At 50.0% G+C, this 21,845-nt stretch overlaps 1 pseudogene; it reads left to right on the top strand.

Annotated features, from left to right (window-relative positions):
- Positions 1–21,845, top strand: part of LOC109904936 (ubiquitin carboxyl-terminal hydrolase 32-like) — a 108,912-nt pseudogene that overhangs the window by 20,741 nt on the left and 66,326 nt on the right.

Genomic DNA, 21,845 nt, shown 5'->3' on the forward strand with positions numbered 1-21,845 from the left:
TCCCAGGCTTTCTAAAAGAAGGCAGTGGCCTAAGAACAGATTCACAGCTGTAGGTCTGCTGTGGGCTTTCATACTGCAGAACAACCCTGCTGGAGGCTTTCATACTGCAACACAACCCTGCTGGAGGCTTTCATACTGCAGAACAACCCTGCTGGAGGCTTTCATACTGCAGCACAACCCTGCTGGAGGCTTTCATACTGCAGCACAACCCTGCTGGAGGCTTTCATACTGCAGCACAACCCTGCTGTGGGCTTTCATACTGCAGCATAACCCTGCTGTGGGCTTTAATCCTGCAACACAACCCTGCTGGAGGCTTTAATCCTGCAACACAACCCTGCTGTGGGCTTTAATCCTGCAACACAACCCTGCTGTGGGCTTTAATCCTGCAACACAACCCTGCTGTGGGCTTTAATCCTGCAACACAACCCTGCTGTGGGCTTTAATCCTGCAACACAACCCTGCTGTGGGCTTTAATCCTGCAACACAACCCTGCTGTGGGCTTTCATACTGCAAAACAGTTAACCCACTGTTCCTGAATTTGTTCTTTACTGACTTGCCTAGTTAAATAAATGTGTAAAAAAATAAATATCGCCACACTGGGTGTTGCAGCTGCAAACACGTACAATTCACAGAAACACCTTCTGACTAGGTGGTGGCACCTGCTTGTATTTCTAGCATAAACCATCAGTCTCTGTTGCTAGGCATCACTAGCTCTGTGGGCATCGGGGCCTGTAACCAGAAAGCACAGCAGAGCCAGACCCATCACCAGCTCTGTGGGCATCGGGGCCTGTAACCACAAGGCATAGCAGAGTCAGACCCATCACCAGCTTTGTGGGCATCAGAGCCTGCATCCACAGAACGCCTCGCAGTAAGAGTGCTGATGGAGATGAGACACTCTGTGGATGCGGCCACAGCACTGCAGCCTTTGGAGACCACACACACACACACACACACACACACACACTTGACCCGGTGTGAGTGGGGGTTTAACCCCACTGATGGTGTGACAGGCTAGTGCGTTTTATAATAGATTGTTCTATGAGCAGGGATAGGAACTGAAACAGGGAGAAAGGTGGTTAGTAACTAGGTTACTACAGTTACCCTCCTAGGGGAGAGAGGCGGTTAGTAACTAGGTTACTACAGTTACCCTCCTATGGGTAGAGAGAGGTGGTTAGTAACTAGGTTACTACAGTTACCCTCCTAGGGGAGAGAGGTGGTTGGTAACTAGGTTACTACAGTTACCCTCCTAGGGGGGGAGAGAGGTGGTTGGTAACTAGGTTACTACAGTTACCCTCCTAGGGGAGAGTGGTGGTTGGTAACTAGGTTACTACAGTTACCCTCCTAGGGGAGAGTGGTGGTTGGTAACTAGGTTACTACAGTTACCCTCCTAGGGGGAGAGAGGTGGTTGGTAACTAGGTTACTACAGTTACCCTCCTAGGGGGAGAGAGGTGGTTGGTTACTACAGTTACCCTCCTAGGGGAGAGAGGCGGTTGGTAACTAGGTTACAGTTACCCTCCTAGGGGGAGAGAGGCGGTTGGTAACTAGGTTACTACAGTAACCCTCCTAGGGGGGAGAGGCGGTTGGTAACTAGGTTACTACAGTTACCCTCCTAGGGGGAGAGAGAGGCGGTTGGTAACTAGGTTACTACAGTTACCCTCCTAGGGGGAGAGAGAGGCGGTTGGTAACTAGGTTACTACAGTTACCCTCCTAGGGGGAGAGAGAGGCGGTTGGTAACTAGGTTACTACAGTTACCCTCCTAGGGGGAGAGAGAGGCGGTTGGTAACTAGGTTACTACAGTTACCCTCCTAGGGGGAGAGAGAGAGGCGGTTGGTAACTAGGTTACTACAGTTACCCTCCTAGGGGAGAGAGAGGCGGTTGGTAACTAGGTTACTACAGTTACCCTCCTAGGGGGAGAGAGAGGCGGTTGGTAACTAGGTTACTACAGTTACCCTCCTAGGGGGAGAGAGAGGCGGTTGGTAACTAGGTTACTACAGTTACCCTCCTAGGGGGAGAGAGAGGCGGTTGGTAACTAGGTTACTACAGTTATCCAACAGGAAGAAGGGGAAAAAAGGAATTCCATTGCAAAACAATGTTTTTATTTTACTCCCATTAAAGACGTGTTGTCCTCTTTACAAGGGGCTTCGGCTAAGTGTACCACGACTGTTGATTATCCCCGTTTTCCAGTGTGCCAGCAGAGAGGGGATTCTTTCTCCACAACAGAGTAAAGACTGCCTCAAGATCGCTCCTTCTTGAGGACAAAGTAGCGCGGCTGATGTGCATCGCCCTGCTCCAAGGAGTGTTTGATCTGGCCAATTAGAAGCACAGTATTGTTTTCGTCAGGACCAGTCCTGAGCAGTTCTGCTGTCGTCCTAGTCCAAGCTCAACACATTCAGCCGCTGTGTCATGTGTAGTATAAAGATTTGGAATGGATTGATAAAGAGTGATGATGTGTATCATGTGCAATTTGGTGCTTTTCAGTTTAGCTTTTTTGCACTTGGAAACAAAACATTGTTGCCAACTATTCACATAGGAGAGTTACAATGTTACACTCACCTGTCTACAGTAGGACACAGAGTGGTCATCACATAGGAGAGTTACAATGTTACCGGTCTACAGTAGGAAACTGAGCAGTCATCACATAGGAGAGTTACAATGTCACCTGTCTACAGTAGGAAACAGAGTGGTCATCACATAGGAGAGATACAATGTTACCGGTCTACAGTAGGAAACAGAGCAGTCATCACATAGGAGAGTTACAATGTCACCTGTCTACAGTAGGACACAGAGTGGTCATCACATAGGAGAGTTACAATGTTACCTGTCTACAGTAGGAAACAGAGTGGTCATCACATAGGAGAGTTACAATGTTACACTCACCTGTCTACAGTAGGAAACAGAGTGGTCATCACATAGGAGAGTTACATTGTCACCTGTCTACAGTAGGAAACAGAGTGGTCATCACATAGGAGAGTTACAATGTTACACTCACCTGTCTACAGTAGGAAACAGAGTGGTCATCACATAGGAGAGTTACAATGTCACCTGTCTACAGTAGGAAACAGAGTGGCCATCACATAGGAGAGTTACAATGTTACTGGTCTACAGTAGGAAACATAGTGGTCATCACATAGGAGAGTTACAATGTTACCGGTCTACAGTAGGAAACAGAGTGGTCATCACATAGGAGAGTTACAATGTTACACTCACCTGTCTACAGTAGGAAACAGAGTGGTCATCACATAGGAGAGTTACAATGTTACACTCACCTGTCTACAGTAGGAAACAGAGCAGTCATCATTAAGTCACGTATATCACACATGAAACGAGTCATGACCCCATGATTAGTTCAAATGACAATAAACATAAAATGTATCAACATCATCCAGTAGAACTGTAAAAAAAAAAATAGTGAAATATTTTGAGCTTTGAAAAGCAGTGTTTTCATTAAATTCATTGGCACAGGCCTTGTTTCACAGGAGCGTTGAAAAAATAATAATATTTGTCTCGATTAATTTTGTTTTATTTACTCATCGAATTTGATTGTCCAACCACGAGTTTTATACTTTCTTCATCGTGTGTCCACCTAGAGTGTCCTCTTCCCACTGCTGTGGTGCTGAATCACTGCCGGAGTGGGGAGGACAGGCCTGGTCATGGCTAGAAGGGATCCATCTTTTGTCAAATTAACATCAAAAGTTTTTTATTTTTTTTAAAGCATTATAGCTAACCCTAACCTCCCCCTTTTCCTAACCTGCTACTTTAATTCTACTAACCGATCTAAAGTCAAATCTGACATAAATTTTTACAAAAGCTGTATCCCTTCTAGCCATGACTGTTTGATGGATGCCTTTTATTTTATTTTTTTGACCTTTATTTAACCAAATTTACCATTTAACTTTTTTAAATTTTTAGATTTTACCTTTTATTTTACTAGGCAAGTCAGTTAAGAACTAATTCTTGTTTACAATGACGGCCTAGGAACAGTGTGTTAACTGCCTTGTTCAGGGGCAGAACAACAGATGTTTACCTTGTCAGTTCGGGGATTCGCTCTAACCGCTAGGCTACCTACCCCCCCCGGCTTGATACCTTCTAGCCATGACCGGCTGGCCCTGGTGTTTTGTAGACGGCCATCTTGTGTTATTTATTAGGCCTAATTAAAATGTTCATGCCTAGGCTAAATTACATTTAGAGAGGCCTAGGTCGTGCGCTACTTATATTATACAAATATAATTTGTGTTTTATTACAGTGTAGGCGACTTGTTCTAGATAAAAAATATATTCTTTAAATTATATTAATTTATGATTTATAGCAGGGATGAAGATAAAACTGACAATGTTTTGCTTTTCAATAAAACCTGTCACGATGGTAATAAGAACATCGTTCTACTTTATTTTATGACAACATTACAGGCTAATTTCGATTTTAAATCATGTAAATGAGATTTGGAGCACCGTGGATGCTAGACATAATGCTTTATGGTCCCAATTTGGGATGTCATGTACATTTCTCAAATATCTGGTAAATTACAAATCTTGCAGGTCACGTTGTCCTAACGGAAACCTTGGTGTTTGTGTGTGTGTGTGTGTGAGAGAGTGAGAGCACTGAGTGCCCCTGCAGTCATAACTCCACTGTCGTAACAACCTAGCAGGCATCAGTGGAGAGGTATTGATGAACTTTCTGTCAGACCTGCAGTGTCAGTGTTGCTGCTGGCTGACTGGGCTCAGCAGACCTGAACTGCACAGCTGGCTGCTCTAGGCTCAGCAGTTCCTGGACTGTACTGCTGGCTGCTCTGGGCTCAGCAGTTCCTGGACTGCACAGCTGGGTGCTCTGGGCTCAGCAGTTCCTGGACTGCACTGCTGGCTGCTCTGGGCTCAGCAGTTCCTGGACTGCACTGCTGGCTGCTCTGGGCTCAGCAGTTCCTGGACTGCACTGCTGGCTGCTCTGGGCTCAGCAGTTCCTGGACTGCACAGCCGGCTGCTCTGGGCTCAGCAGTTCCAGGACTCCGCAGCCGGCTGCTCTGGGCAGTAGTTGCCTGTAGACAGGATCTGCGTCCCAAATGGCACCCTATTCCCTAGGACTTTGGTCAACAGTCGTGCACTAGGGAATGGGGAACCATTTGGGATGCTGCCCATGACACCAATAAGAACAACTTACTCTCCCCAAATTCCCCTTTTAGTTTAGGACACCATTGTCTTTAGCCTGTTGTTAATTAGTTTAGGACACATTTGTCTTTAGCCTGTTGTTAATTGGTTTAGGACACCTTTGTCTTTAGCCTGTTGTTAATTGGTTTAGGACACCTTTGTCTTTAGCCTGTTGTTAATTGGTTTAGGACACCTTTGTCTTTAGCCTGATGTTATTTGACCCTTCATTTTTTCTCTTCCTCTGTCCCCCGCTCTCTCCTTCCCTCTCTCCCCCGCTCTCTCTCCTTCCCTCTCTCCCCCGCTCTCTCTCCCGCTCTCTCTCCTTCCCTCTCTCCCCCGCTCTCTCTCCTTCCCTCTCTCCCCGCTCTCTCTCCTTCCCTCTCTCCCCCCGCTCTCTCTCCTTCCCTCTCTCCCCCCGCTCTCTCCTTCCCTCTCTCCCCCGCTCTCTCCCCCGCTCTCTCCTTCTCTCTCTCCCCCCGCTCTCTCTCCTTCCCTCTCTCCCCCGCTCTCTCTCCTTCCCTCTCCTCCCCCGCTCTCTCTCCTTCCCTCTCTCCCCCGCTCTCTCTCCTTCCCTCTCTCCCCCGCTCTCTCTCCTTCCCTCTCTCCCCCGCTCTCTCTCCTTCCCTCTCTCCCCCGCTCTCTCTCCTTCCTCTCTCCCCCGCTCTCTCCTTCGCTCTCTCCCCCGCTCTCTCCTTCGCTCTCATCCTTCTCTCTCCCCCGCTCTCTCTCCTTCTCTCTCCCCCCGCTCTCTCCTTCTCTCTCTCTCCTTCTCTCTCTCCCCCGCTCTCTCTCCTTCTCTCCTCTCATCCTTCTCTCTCTCCCCCCGCTCTCTCTCCCTCCCCGCTCTCTCTCCTTCTCTCTCTCCCCACCGCTCTCTCTCCTTCTCTCTCTCCCCCGCTCTCTCTCCTCTCTCTCTCTCCCCGCTCTCTCTCTCTCTCTCTCCTCCCCCGCTCTCTCTCCTTCTCTCTCTCCCCCGCTCTCTCTCCTTCTCTCTCTCCCCCGCCTCTCTCCTTCCTCTCTCCCCTCTCTCTCCCCTCTCTCTCCCCGCCTCTCTCTCCTTCCCTCTCCCCCCCTCTCTCATCCTTCCTCTCCCCCCCCTCTCTCTCCTTCCCTCTCCCCCCCCCTCTCCTTCCCTCTCCCCTCCCCCCCCCTCTCTCTCCTTCCCTCTCCCCCCCCTCTCTCCTACCTTCCCCCTCCTCCCCCCCTCTCCTCTCCTTCCCTCTCCCCCCCCCTCTCTCTCCTTCCCTCTCCCCCCCTCTCTCTCTCCTTCCCTCTCCCCCCCCTCTCTCTCTCCTTCCCTCCCCCCCCCCTCTCGTCTCCTTCCCTCCCCCCCCCCCTCTCTCTCCTTCCCTCTCCCCCCCCCCCCTCTCTCTCCTTCCCTCTCCCCCCCCCCTCTCTCTCCTTCCCTCTCCCCCCCCTCTCTCTCCTTCCCTCTCCCCCCCCCTCTCTCCTTCCCTCTCCCCCCCCCTCTCTCTCCTTCCCTCTCCCCCCCCCTCTCTCTCCTTCCCTCTCCCCCCGCTCTCTCTCCTTCCCTCTCCCCCCCGCTCTCTCTCCTTCCATCTCTCTCCTTCCCTCTCTCCCTCTCCCCGCGCTCTCTCCCTCTTTCCCTCTCCCCCCACGCTCTCTCTCTCTCTCTTTCCCTCTCTCTGTAGTAACTGATGTGGAGTTGAAGCGGCTGAAGGATGCCTTTAAGAGGACCAGCGGCCTGTCCTACTACATGGCCCAACAGTGCTTCTACAGAGAAGTACTGGGAGACGGAGTCCCTCCAAAGGTTGCAGAGGTAAGACCCAGAACATACAGGCACACCTTAACCATATCTACATGTACATACTACCTCAATCAGCCTGACTAACCGGTGCCTGTATATAGCCTCTCTACTGTATATAGCCTCTCTACTCTATATAGCCCCTCTACTGTATGGAGCCCCTCTACTGTATGGCTCCCCTCTACTGTATGGAGCCTCTCTACTGTATATAGCCTCTCTACTGTATATAGCCTCTCTACTGTATGGAGCCCCTCTACTGTATGGAGCCTCTCTACTGTATATAGCCTCTCTACTGTATATAGCCCCTCTACTGTATGGCGCCTCTCTACTGTATGGCGCCTCTCTACTGTATGGCGCCTCTCTACTGTATGGAGCCTCTCTACTGTATGGAGCCCCTCTACTGTATGGAGCCTCTCTACTGTATGGAGCCTCTCTACTGTATGGAGCCCCTCTACTGTATGGAGCCCCTCTACTGTATGGAGCCCCTCTACTGTATGGAGCCTCTCTACTGTATGGAGCCCCTCTACTGTATGGAGCCCCTCTACTGTATGGAGCCCCTCTACTGTATGGAGCCCCTCTACTGTATGGAGCCTCTCTACTGTATGGAGCCTCTCTACTGTATGGAGCCTCTCTACTGTATGGAGCCCCTCTACTGTATGGAGCCTCTCTACTGTATGGAGCCTCTCTACTGTATGGAGCCCCTCTACTGTATGGAGCCTCTCTACTGTATATAGCCCCTCTACTGTATGGAGCCTCTCTACTGTATGGAGCCTCTCTACTGTATATAGCCTCTCTACTGTATGGAGCCCCTCTACTGTATATAGCCTCTACTGTATATAGCCCCTCTACTGTATGGAGCCCCTCTACTGTATATAGCCTCTCTACTGTATATAGCCTCTCTACTGTATATAGCCTCTCTACTGTATGGAGCCCCTCTACTGTATGGAGCCTCTCTACTGTATGGAGCCTCTCTACTGTATGGAGCCTCTCTACTGTATGGAGCCCCTCTACTGTATGGAGCCCCTCTACTGTATGGCGCCTCTCTACTGTATATAGCCTCTCTACTGTATGGAGCCCCTCTACTGTATATAGCCCCTCTACTGTATGGAGCCTCTCTACTGTATGGAGCCCCTCTACTGTATATAGCCCCTCTACTGTATGGAGCCTCTCTACTGTATATAGCCTCTCTACTGTATATAGCCTCTCTACTGTATATAGCCTCTCTACTGTATATAGCCTCTCTACTGTATGGAGCCTCTCTACTGTATGGAGCCTCTCTACTGTATGGAGCCTCTCTACTGTATATAGCCTCTCTACTGTATATAGCCTCTCTACTGTATATAGCCTCTCTACTGTATGGAGCCTCTCTACTGTATATAGCCCCTCTACTGTATGGAGCCCCTCTACTGTATATAGCCTCTCTACTGTATGGAGCCCCTCTACTGTATATAGCCTCTCTACTGTATGGAGCCTCTCTACTGTATATAGCCTCTTTACTGTATATAGCCTCTCTACTGTATATAGCCTCTCTACTGTATATAGCCTCTCTACTGTATGGAGCCTCTCTACTGTATGGAGCCTCTCTACTGTATGGAGCCTCTCTACTGTATGGAGCCTCTCTACTGTATATAGTCTCTCTACTGTATGGAGCCCCTCTACTGTATATAGCCTCTCTACTGTATATAGCCTCTCTACTGTATGGAGCCCCTCTACTGTATGGAGCCCCTCTACTGTATATAGCCTCTCTACTGTATGGAGCCTCTCTACTGTATATAGCCCCTCTACTGTATGGAGCCTCTCTACTGTATATAGCCCCTCTACTGTATGGAGCCTCTCTACTGTATGGAGCCCCTCTACTGTATATAGCCTCTCTACTGTATGGAGCCCCTCTACTGTATATAGCCCCTCTACTGTATGGAGCCTCTCTACTGTATGGAGCCTCGCTGCTGTTTTTTTCACTGTCTTTTTACGGTTTTATTTCTTTACTTACCTAACACCTTTTTTGCACTGTTGGTTAGAGCCTGTGACAAAAACTTTGATTTGATTAGAGGGGAATGGTGGAAACCAGAAGTGCTGTCTGGAATTTGAGTCCCTCTGCAATAAGGGTTACTAAACCAGGAGTCTGGGGTTGTGTTCCAAATGGAACCCTATAGATGGAACCCTATAGATGGAACCCTATAAATGGAACCCTATAGATGGAACCCTATAGATGGAACCCTATAGATGGAACCCTATAAATGGAACCCTATAAATGGAACCCTATAAATGGAACCCTATAAATGGAACCCTATATAGATGGAACCCTATAAATGGCACCCTATAAATGGCACCCTATAAATGGCACCCTATAAATGGCACCCTATTCTCTATAAATGGCACCCTATTCTCTATAAATGGCACCCTATTCTCTATAAATGGCACCCTATTCTCTATAAATGGCACCCTATTCTCTATAAATGGCACCCTATTCGCTATTAAATGGCACCCTATTCGCTATTAAATGGAACCCTATTCGCTATTAAATGGAACCCTATTCGCTATTAAATGGCACCCTATTCGCTATTAAATGGGCACCCTATTCGCTATTAAATGGAACCCTATTCGCTATTAAATGGGCACCCTATTCGCTAGTAAATGGGCACCCTATTCGCTATTAAATGGGCACCCTATTGCCTATAAATGGCACCCTATTCGCTATAAATGGCACCCTATTCCCTATAAATGGCACCCTCTTCCCTATATAGTGCACTACTTTTGACCAGTCGTTCACTATATAGGGAATAGGGTGCCATTTGGGATACAACCCATTGTAGCCGTGTTCGGGCGACCTCAGTGACTCGTGATATAAGGTTGTTTTTAGACTACTCCAGTTCATACTGTAGCCAGCTGGTTTAATGCTTTTCCCAGTTGGCTGTTCAATATTTCTAGTTCCACTTTCCAGTCAGAGGCTCTCTCTTCCTGCTCTGGTTTCTGTCCAGTTAGGCTGAAGGAAGAACTACAACTTACTGTCAAATGCCTATTCCCAATTACACGCACACGCAAACACGCTCGAAAGCACGCGCAAACACACACACACACACACGCAAACACACAGATGCTACCTGACTGACTTTATCAGTGACTAAACACGTGTGTGTGTGTGTGTGTGTGTCAGTGACTGGGTCATTAAGGCTGACTGATGTAGGACTATTCTGCGGTGGACATTGTTTGAGGAAGTGAAATAAAATGCCTGGCCCTTTGTTCACAATAGTAACCCAACCCTTAGGGCTTGGTGTGTGTCATTTCCATTGAAACAGTCTTGGTCGATATTCAATCAAAAACTTTTTTTTTAGATCTGCAAAAATACATGTTTTGCTCAACATACTCAGCAACAAGAAATCCAAGGTTAAAGTGCAATATGCAGATATCGCTCCGCCATTTCCTGGTTGCAAAAATGTGAATAGTGCTCCTAATTTGTTTGTGTCAAAACAAGCAATGTACAGTCTAGGTAATCATTGTACCATATAAACTGCTGTTAATTTGTTTTTAGTAGCTTTAAAGGTCTCTAAAAATAAAACGTGTTAATTCCAATAAGCTGATTTGGATTGAAAACAGCTGGCCCAGGAAACCTGGGTATTGATTTGGATTGAAAACAGCTGGCCCAGGAAACCTGGGTATTGATTTGGATTGAAAACAGCTGGCCCAGGAAACCTGGGTATTGATTTGGATTGAAAACAGCTGGCCCAGGAAACCTGGGTATTGATTTGGATTGAAAACAGCTGGCCCAGGAAACCTGGGTATTGATTTGGATTGAAAACAGCTGGCCCAGGAAACCTGGGTATTGATTTGGATTGAAAACAGCTGGCCCAGGAAACCTGGGTATTGATTTGGATTGAAAACAGCTGGCCCAGGAAACCTGGGTATTGATTTGGATTGAAAACAGCTGGCCCAGGAAACCTGGGTATTGATTTGGATTGAAAACAGCTGGCCCAGGAAACCTGGGTATTGATTTGGATTGAAAACAGCTGGCCCAGGAAACCTGGGTATTGATTTGGATTGAAAACAGCTGGCCCAGGAAACCTGGGTATTGATTTGGATTGAAAACAGCTGGCCCAGGAAACCTGGGTATTGATTTGGATTGAAAACAGCTGGCCCAGGAAACCTGGGTATTGATTTGGATTGAAAACAGCTGGCCCAGGAAACCTGGGTATTGATTTGGATTGAAAACAGCTGGCCCAGGAAACCTGGGTATTGATTTGGATTGAAAACAGCTGGCCCAGGAAACCTGGGTATTGATTTGGATTGAAAACAGCTGGCCCAGGAAACCTGGGTATTGATTTGGATTGAAAACAGCTGGCCCAGGAAACCTGGGTATTGATTTGGATTGAAAACAGCTGGCCCAGGAAACCTGGGTATTGATTTGGATTGAAAACAGCTGGCCCAGGAAACCTGGGTATTGATTTGGATTGAAAACAGCTGGCCCAGGAAACCTGGGTATTGATTTGGATTGAAAACAGCTGGCCCAGGAAACCTGGGTATTGATTTGGATTGAAAACAGCTGGCCCAGGAAACCTGGGTATTGATTTGGATTGAAAACAGCTGGCCCAGGAAACCTGGGTATTGATTTGGATTGAAAACAGCTGGCCCAGGAAACCTGGGTATTGATTTGGATTGAAAACAGCTGGCCCAGGAAACATGGGTATTGATTTGGATTGAAAACAGCTGGCCCAGGAAACATGGGTATTGATTTGCATTGAAAACAGCTGGCCCAGGAAACCTGGGTATTGATTTGCATTGAAAACAGCTGGCCCAGGAAACCTGGGTATTGATTTGGATTGAAAACAGCTGGCCCAGGAATCATGGGTATTGATTTGGATTGAAAACAGCTGGCCCAGGAAACATGGGTATTGATTTGCATTGAAAACAGCTGGCCCATGAAACATGGGTATTGACCTGGATTGAAAAGGGCACTTGGTCTCTCCTGCTTGATTGTTAATCAATAGGCTAGCAGAAGGTTGCGCTGGCAGCCTTACTATAGGAGGATATTAAAACGTCTTCCCAGCAGAGTCTACAGATAGGCACAGTCTGCATCCTAAAGGGCAGAATATCCCCTTCTTTTTTATATTGCACTACTTTTGACCAGGAATAGCACCCTATTCCCTACATAGTGCACTACTTTTGACCAGGGCTAGCACCCTATTCCCTACATAGTGCACTACTTTTGACTAAGACCCATAGGGAATAGGGTGCCATTTGGGACATCGCTACAGTGTTCAAATAGGCAGGAAGGCAGACATTTTATATTTGATTAAAAAATATTTAAAAAATTACCAGCGAGACCGCAGCAAGTCCGATTCAGTCTGAGATTTAAAGTGCCTCAGCTGTACGATGGTAGTAGACAGAGAGGTTCAGTGGAGGAGATGTTATTCTACTGAGTGGCGCTGCAGACCCTTCCTTCGCTAGTCTTTATTTATTTATTTATCTTTTTTATTTATTTTTAGATGTTTTCTTCCCACAACAACGTGTGATTTCAGAGAAAGTGTGGGGACATGTTATACCTAGCTGCTCAAAAAGGCTGTGTGTTGAATGTTTAACTAAGGGAGTGTAGTGGTTGTGTTTTGGGTCCATCGGGGAGCAGAATCCGGCCAGGGCTGTTCATCTTGTGGCATTGGGAAACCCTCCAGCTGTGTTCATCCACTAGGTCTGACAGCAGGGCCCGGCTAGGGGCCACTCCGTCACTGTGATTTAGTGGGACCACAGGGCGTGGCTAGGGGCCACTCGTCACTGTGATTAGTGGGACCACAGGGCGCGGCTAGGGGCCACTGTGATTAGTGGGACCACAGGGCGCGGCTAGGGGCCACTCCGTCACTGTGATTTAGTGGGACCACAGGGCCCGGCTAGGGGCCACTCCGTCACTGTGATTTAGTGGGACCACAGGGCGTGGCTAGGGGCCACTGTGATTAGTGGGACCACAGGGCGTGGCTAGGGGCCACTGTGATTAGTGGGACCACAGGGCGCGGCTAGGGGCCACTCCATCACTGTGATTTAGTGGGACCACAGGGCGTGGCTAGGGGCCACTGTGATTAGTGGGACCACAGGGCGTAGCTAGGGGCCACTCCGTCACTTTGATTTAGTGGGACCACAGGGCGTGGCTAGGGGCCACTCCGTCACTGTGATTTGGTGGGACCACAGGGCGTGGCTAGGGGCCACTCCGTCACTGTGATTTGGTGGGACCACAGGGCGTGGCTAGGGGCCACTCCGTCACTGTGATTAGTGGGACCACAGGGCGCGGCTAGGGGCCACTGTGATTAGTGGGACCACAGGGCGCGGCTAGGGGCCACTCCGTCACTGTGATTTAGTGGGACCACAGGGCGTGGCTAGGGGCCACTCCGTCACTGTGATTTAGTGGGACCACAGGGCCCGGCTAGGGGCCACTCCGTCACTGTGATTTAGTGGGACCACAGGGCGTGGCTAGGGGCCACTGTGATTAGTGGGACCACAGGGCGTGGCTAGGGGCCACTGTGATTAGTGGGACCACAGGGCGCGGCTAGGGGCCACTCCATCACTGTGATTTAGTGGGACCACAGGGCGTGGCTAGGGGCCACTGTGATTAGTGGGACCACAGGGCGTAGCTAGGGGCCACTCCGTCACTTTGATTTAGTGGGACCACAGGGCGTGGCTAGGGGCCACTCCGTCACTGTGATTTGGTGGGACCACAGGGCGTGGCTAGGGGCCACTCCGTCACTGTGATTTGGTGGGACCACAGGGCGTGGCTAGGGGCCACTCCGTCACTGTGATTAGTGGGACCACAGGGCGTGGCTAGGGGCCACTCCGTCACTGTGATTAGTGGGACCACAGGGCGTGGCTAGGGGCCACTCCGTCACTGTGATTTAGTGGGACTACAGGGCGTGGCTAGAGGCCACTCCGTCACTGTGATTAGTGGGACCACAGGGCGTGGCTAGAGGCCACTCCGCCACTTTGATTAGTGGGACCACAGGGCGTGGCTAGGGGCCACTCCGTCACTGTGATTTAGTGGGACCACAGGGCGTGGCTAGAGGCCACTCTGTCACTGTGATTAGTGGGACCACAGGGCGTGCAGAGGGGCCACTCCGTCACTGTGATTTAGTGGGACCACAGGGTGTGGCTAGGGGCCACTCTATCACTGTGATTAACACACAGGGAGTCAGGCCACACATTACCGTACACATCATTCATCATCATCCTCATCATCATCATCATCAGGATCTTGTCACACATCGTTGTTAATGTTTGGCATCTTTTCCCTGGTCTATCTTTTCCCTGGTAATCCAAATGTTGTGAATCCATTCATTATTCATACGCTCTGATGAAGGAATCCTATATAGCATAGTAAATGAGTTGTGAATCGATTCTTTTTTTTTTTTCACCTTTTATTTAACCAGGTAAGTTAGTTAGCTAGTTGAGAACAAGTTCTCATTTGAGAGAGAGAGAGATATTCTTACAGGACACCGGATAAGACAGGAGAGATACTCCAGATATAACAGACTGACCCCAGCCCCCCGACACATAAACTACTGCAGCATAAATACTGGAGGCTGAGACAGGAGGTGTAGGGCCTTTAAACAGCTTGGCAAATTCAAGAAAATTATGTCATGGCTTTCGAAGCTTCTGATAGGCTAATTTACATAATTTGAGTCAATTGGCGGTGTACCTGTGGATCTATTTCAAGGCCTACCTTCAAACTCAGTGCCTCTTTGTTGACATCATGGGAAAATCCAAAGAAATAAGAAAATTGTAGACAAGTCTGGTTTATCCTCGTGAAACTGACCATCCTACCGATCCTCGACTTCCGCGATGTCATCTACAAAATAGCCTCCTACACTCTACTCAACAAATTGGATGCAGTCTATCACAGTGCCATCCGTTTTGTCACCAAAGCCCCATATACTACCCACCACTGCGACCTGTATGCTCTCGTTGGCTGGCCCTCGCTTCATACTCATCGCCAAACCCACTGGCTCCAGGTCATCTGCAAGACCCTGCTAGGTAAAGCTCCGCCTTATCTCAGCTCACTAGTCCCCAGAGCAGCACCCACCCGTAGCATGCACTCCAGCAGATATATCTCACTGGTCACCCCCAAAACCAATTCTTCCTTTGGCTGCCTCTCCTTCTAATTCTCTGCTGCCAATGACTGGAACAAACTACAAAAATCACTAAAGCTGGAGACTCTCTTACCTCCCTCACTAGCTTTAAGCATCAGCTGTCAGAGCAGCTCCCAGATCACTGCACCTGTACATAGCCCATCTGTAAATAACTCATCCAATCTACATCATCCCCATACTGTAATTATTTATCTTGATCCTTTGCACCCCAGTATCTCTACTTGCACATTCATCTTCTGCACATCTACCATTCCAGTGTATAATTGCTATATTGTAATTACTTTGCCACCATGGCCTATTCATTGCCTTACCTCTCTTATCCTACCTCATTTGCACATACTGTATATAGATTTTTCTACTGTATTATTGACTGTATGTTTGTTTTACTCCATGTGTAACTCTGTGTTGTTGAATGTGTTGAACTGCTTTGCTTTATCTTGGCCAGGTCGCAATTGCAAATGAGAACTTGTTCTCAACTAGCCTACCTGGTTAAATAAAGGTCTTCTCAACTAGCCTACCTGGTTAAATAAAGGTGAAATTTAAAAAATCATTGGATGCTGGAGGAAACAGGTACAAAAGTATCTATATCCACAGTAAAATGAGTCCTATATCAACATAACCTGAAAGGCCCCTCAGCAAGGAAGAAGCCACTGCTACAATACCGCCATAAAAAATCCAGACTACGGTTTGAAACTGCACATGGGAACAAAGATTGTGCTTTTTGGAGAAATGTCCTCTGGTCTGATGAAACAAAAATATAACTGTTTGGCCATAATGACCATCTTTATGTTTGGAGGATAAAGGGAGAGGCTTGCAAGCTGAAGAAAAGCATCCCAACCGTGAAGCATGGGGGTGGCAGCATCATGTTGTGGGGGTGCTTTGCTGCAGGAGGGACTGGTGCACTTCACAAAATAGATTGCATCATGAAGTCGGAAAATTATGTGGATATATTGAAGCAACATCTCAAGACATTAGTCAGGAAGTTTGGTCGCAAATGGGTCTTCCAAATGGACAATGACCCCAAGCATACTTCCAAAGTTGTGGCAAAATGGCTTTAGGACAACAAAGTCAAGGTATTGGAGTAGCCATCACAAAGCCCTGACCTCAATCTAAAGTTTGTGGGCAGAACTGAAAAAGTGTGAGCAAGGAGGCCTACAAACCTGACTGTCAGGAGGAATGGGCCAAACTTCACCCAACTTATTGTGGGAGGCTACCCAAAAAATGTAAAGGCAATGCTACCAAATACTAATTGAGTGCATGTAAACTTCTGACCCACTGGGAATGTGATGAAAGAAGTAAAAGCTGAAAGAAATAATTTTCTCTACTATTATTCTGACATTTCACATTCTTAACATAAAGTGGTGATCCTAACTGACCTAAGTCAGGGAATTTTTACTAGGATTAAACGTCAGGAATTGTGAAAAACTGAGTTTAAATGTATTTGGCTAAGGTGTACGTAAACTTCTGTCTCAACTGTACCTGCTGGAGCGCGTGCTACGGATAGGTGCTGCTATGGTGACCAGTGAGCTGAGATAAGGCGGAGCTTTACCTAGCAAAGACTCATAGATGACCTGGAGCCAGTAGGTTTGGCGACGAATATGAAGTGAGGGCCAGCCAACGAGAGCATACAGGTCGCAGTGGTGGGTAGTGTATGGGGCTTTGGTGACAAAACAGATGGTACTGTGATAGACTGCATCCAATTTGCTGAGTAGAGTGTTGGAGGCTAATTTGTAAATGACATTGCCGAAGTCAAGGATCGGCAGGACAGTCCGTTTTACGAGGGTATGTTTTGCAGCGTGAGTGAAGGAGGCATTGTTGCGAAATAGGGTTTGTTTTTGGATTTGCGATGCTTAATATGAGTCTGGAAGGAGAGTTTACAGTCTAGCCAGACACCTAGGTATTTATAGTTGTCCACATATTTTAAGTCAGAACCGTCCCGAGTAGTGATGCTAGGCGGGCTGGTGTGGGCAGCGATCGGTTGAAGAGCATGCATTTAGTTTTACCAGCGTTTTAAGAGCAGTTGGAGGCCATGGAAGGAGAGTTGTATGGCATTGAAGCTCATCTGCAGGTTTGTTAACACAGTGTCCAAAGAAGGGCCAGAGGTATACATAATGGTGTCGTCTGCGTAGAGGTGGATCAAAGAATCACCAGCAACGAGAGCGACATCATTGATCTATACAGAGAAAAGAGTCGGCCCGAGAATTGAACCCTGTGGCACCCCCATAGAAAACTGCCTGAGGTCCGGACAACAGGTCCCCTGATTTGACACACTGAACTCTATCAGAGAAGTAGTTGGTGAACCAGGCGAGGCATTATGGGGTATTGTGATGGCATTATGGGGTATTGTGATGTCATTATGGGGTATTGTGGTGTCATTATGGGGTATTGTGTGTAGATCGATGAGGAAACCAAGGCTGTTGAGTCTGCTGAATATGTATTTAATACGCTCTGATGAAGGAAGCCAATTACAGCATAGTAAATGAGTTGTGAGTCCATGCAGGCAATGTGTTGACCACTTCTCAAAGCTTCTTCTCCTTTTCTTTCTGTATTATGCTGCTACGTACAACAGGAAGGGCTGGGCTTGTAGCCAGCGTTGAGTAGCTTGATTTGAAAGGACATGTTTTTAGCTCTATACATTTAATCTTTATGGCAACGTTTCCAGAGGGTAATTAATTTAGGTACTTCACGGTCATGTTCAGGTGAAATGTGTCCCGAGGAAATAATGATATGCAGCTATTGCAGTGCCCTAATATAGGGTGTGTGTGTGTGTTAGTGTGTGTCTCTGTGTGTGTGTTAGTGTGTGTCTCTGTGTGTGTGTCTCTGTGTGTATGTCTCTGTGTGTGTGTGTGTGTGTGTGTGTGTGTGTGTCTCTGTTTGTGTGTTAGTGTGTGTGTGTGTGTGTGTCTCTCTGTTTGTGTGTGTGTCTCTGTTTGTGTGTGTGTTAGTCTGTGGTGTGTGTGTGTGTTAGTCTGTGGTGTGTTTGTGTGTGTGTCTCTGTTTGTGTGTGTGTTAGTCTGTGGTGTGTGTGTGTGTGTGTCTCTGTTAGTGTGTGTGGGTGTGTGTGTGTGTGTGTGTGTCTCTCTCTCTTTTAGTGGTTGTTTGTCGTCTTGTCATATTCATTTTGGCATGCCAATATTTGTGCACATGGACCTGGTTCCTAAGAAAGTGGAATGTGTGCATAATCATGTTAGAGAATATGCAGAACATGTCCTCAGGAAGTTGAAATATGTTGTCGGGGCATGCTTCAGGCCAAGCAAGCAGAGTAAAGTCAATATCTAAATATACAGGCTTTGAATAAGTAAATTCTACTGCCAATAACTTGTGCATTTAAAAAAAAAATGACACTCAAAATTAATGAGACATGTTCATTTAAAACATCTAATGAAATATGATAGTATTAAGGTGTTATGTTGAGGGGGCTTCTGTTTGTTCCCATGACAAACTGACACAACCACTGTGACTGCCACCGACCGGCTGTGAGGTCACAGAGACCACTGCCACCGACCGGCTGTGAGGACACAGAGACCGCTGCCACCCACTGGCTGTGAGGTCACAGAGACCGCTGCCACCGACCGGCTGTGAGCTCACAGAGACCGCTGCCACCGACCGGCTGTGAGCTCACAGAGACCGCTGCCACCGACCGGCCGGGAGGTCACAGAGACCGCTGCCACCGATCGGCTGGGAGGTCACAGAGACCGCTGCCACCGACCGGCTGGGAGGTCACAGAGACCGCTGCCACCGACTGGCTGGGAGGTCACAGAGACCGCTGACTGGCTGGGAGGTCACAGAGACCGCTGACTGGCTGGGAGGTCACAGAGACCGCTGACTGGCTGGGAGGTCACAGAGACTACTGACTGGCTGGGAGGTCACAGAGACCACTGCCACCGACTGGCTGGGAGGTCACAGAGACCACTGACTGGCTGGGAGGTCACAGAGACCACTGACTGGCTGGGAGGTCACAGAGACCACTGACTGTCTGGGAGGTCACAGAGACCACTGACTGTCTGGGAGGTCACAGAGACCACTGACTGTCTGGGAGGTCACAGAGACCACTGACTGTCTGGGAGGTCACAGAGACCACTGACTGTCTGGGAGGTCACAGAGACCGCTGACTGTCTGGGAGGTCACAGAGACCGCTGACTGTCTGGGAGGTCACAGAGACCGCTGACTGTCTGGGAGGTCACAGAGACCGCTGACTGTCTGGGAGGTCACAGAGACCGCTGACTGTCTGGGAGGTCACAGAGACCGCTGACTGTCTGGGAGGTCACAGAGACCGCTGACTGTCTGGGAGGTCACAGAGACCGCTGACTGTCTGGGAGGTCACAGAGACCGCTGACTGTCTGGGAGGTCACAGAGACCGCTGACTGTCTGGGAGGTCACAGAGACCGCTGACTGTCTGGGAGGTCACAGAGACCGCTGACTGTCTGGGAGGTCACAGAGACCGCTGACTGTCTGGGAGGTCACAGAGACCGCTGACTGGCTGGGAGGTCACAGAGACCGCTGACTGGCTGGGAGGTCACAGAGACCGCTGACTGGCTGGGAGGTCACAGAGACCGCTGACTGGCTGGGAGGTCACAGAGACCGCTGACTGGCTGGGAGGTCACAGAGACCGCTGACTGGCTGGGAGGTCACAGAGACCACTGAATGGCTGGGAGGTCACAGAGACTGCTGCCACCGACTGGCTGTGAGGTCACAGAGACCGCTGCCACCCACTGGCTGTGAGGTCACAGAGACCACTGCCACCCACTGGCTGTGAGGTCACAGAGACCGCTGCCACCGACCGGCTGGGAGGTCACAGAGACCGCTGCCACCGACTGGCTGGGAGGTCACAGAGACCGCTGACTGGCTGGGAGGTCACAGAGACCGCTGACTGGCTAGGAGGTCACAGAGACCACTGACTGGCTGGGAGGTCACAGAGACCACTGCCACCGACTGTCTGGGAGGTCACAGAGACCACTGACTGTCTGGGAGGTCACAGAGACCACTGACTGTCTGGGAGGTCACAGAGACCACTGACTGTCTGGGAGGTCACAGAGACCGCTGACTGTCTGGGAGGTCACAGAGACCGCTGACTGTCTGGGAGGTCACAGAGACCGCTGACTGTCTGGGAGGTCACAGAGACCGCTGACTGTCTGGGAGGTCACAGAGACCGCTGACTGTCTGGGAGGTCACAGAGACCGCTGACTGTCTGGGAGGTCACAGAGACCGCTGACTGTCTGGGAGGTCACAGAGACCGCTGACTGTCTGGGAGGTCACAGAGACCGCTGACTGTCTGGGAGGTCACAGAGACCGCTGACTGTCTGGGAGGTCACAGAGACCGCTGACTGTCTGGGAGGTCACAGAGACCGCTGACTGTCTGGGAGGTCACAGAGACCGCTGACTGTCTGGGAGGTCACAGAGACCGCTGACTGTCTGGGAGGTCACAGAGACCGCTGACTGTCTGGGAGGTCACAGAGACCGCTGACTGTCTGGGAGGTCACAGAGACCGCTGACTGTCTGGGAGGTCACAGAGACCGCTGACTGTCTGGGAGGTCACAGAGACCGCTGACTGTCTGGGAGGTCACAGAGACCGCTGACTGTCTGGGAGGTCACAGAGACCGCTGACTGGCTGGGAGGTCACAGAGACCGCTGACTGGCTGGGAGGTCACAGAGACCGCTGACTGGCTGGGAGGTCACAGAGACCGCTGACTGGCTGGGAGGTCACAGAGACCGCTGACTGGCTGGGAGGTCACAGAGACCGCTGACTGGCTGGGAGGTCACAGAGACCGCTGACTGGCTGGGAGGTCACAGAGACCACTGAATGGCTGGGAGGTCACAGAGACCGCTGCCACCGACTGGCTGTGAGGTCACAGAGACCGCTGCCACCCACTGGCTGTGAGGTCACAGAGACCGCTGCCACCCACTGGCTGTGAGGTCACAGAGACCGCTGCCACCCACTGGCTGTGAGGTCACAGAGACCGCTGCCACCCACTGGCTGTGAGGTCACAGAGACCGCTGCCACCGACCGGCTGTGAGGTCACAGAGACCGCTGCCACCCACTGGCTGTGAGGTCACAGAGACCGCTGCCACCCACTGGCTGGGAGGTCACAGAGACCGCTGACTGGCTGGGAGGTCACAGAGACCGCTGACTGGCTGGGAGGTCACAGAGACCGCTGACTGGCTGGGAGGTCACAGAGACCGCTGACTGGCTGGGAGGTCACAGAGACCGCTGACTGGCTGGGAGGTCACAGAGACCACTGAATGGCTGGGAGGTCACAGAGACCACTGAATGGCTGGGAGGTCACAGAGACCGCTGCCACCGACTGGCTGTGAGGTCACAGAGACCGCTGCCACCCACTGGCTGTGAGGTCACAGAGACCGCTGCCACCCACTGGCTGTGAGGTCACAGAGACCGCTGCCACCCACTGGCTGTGAGGTCACAGAGACCGCTGCCACCCACTGGCTGTGAGGTCACAGAGACCGCTGCCACCGACCGGCTGTGAGGTCACAGAGACCGCTGCCACCCACTGGCTGTGAGGTCACAGAGACCGCTGCCACCCACTGGCTGGGAGGTCACAGAGACCGCTGACTGGCTGGGAGGTCACAGAGACCGCTGACTGGCTGGGAGGTCACAGAGACCGCTGACTGGCTGGGAGGTCACAGAGACCGCTGACTGGCTGGGAGGTCACAGAGACCGCTGACTGGCTGGGAGGTCACAGAGACCACTGAATGGCTGGGAGGTCACAGAGACCACTGAATGGCTGGGAGGTCACAGAGACTGCTGCCACCGACTGGCTGTGAGGTCACAGAGACCGCTGCCACCCACTGGCTGTGAGGTCACA

The sequence above is a fragment of the Oncorhynchus kisutch genome, linkage group LG15 (genome assembly GCF_002021735.2).
Source record: "Oncorhynchus kisutch isolate 150728-3 linkage group LG15, Okis_V2, whole genome shotgun sequence".
In the NCBI taxonomy this organism is placed as follows: Eukaryota; Metazoa; Chordata; class Actinopteri; order Salmoniformes; family Salmonidae; genus Oncorhynchus; species Oncorhynchus kisutch.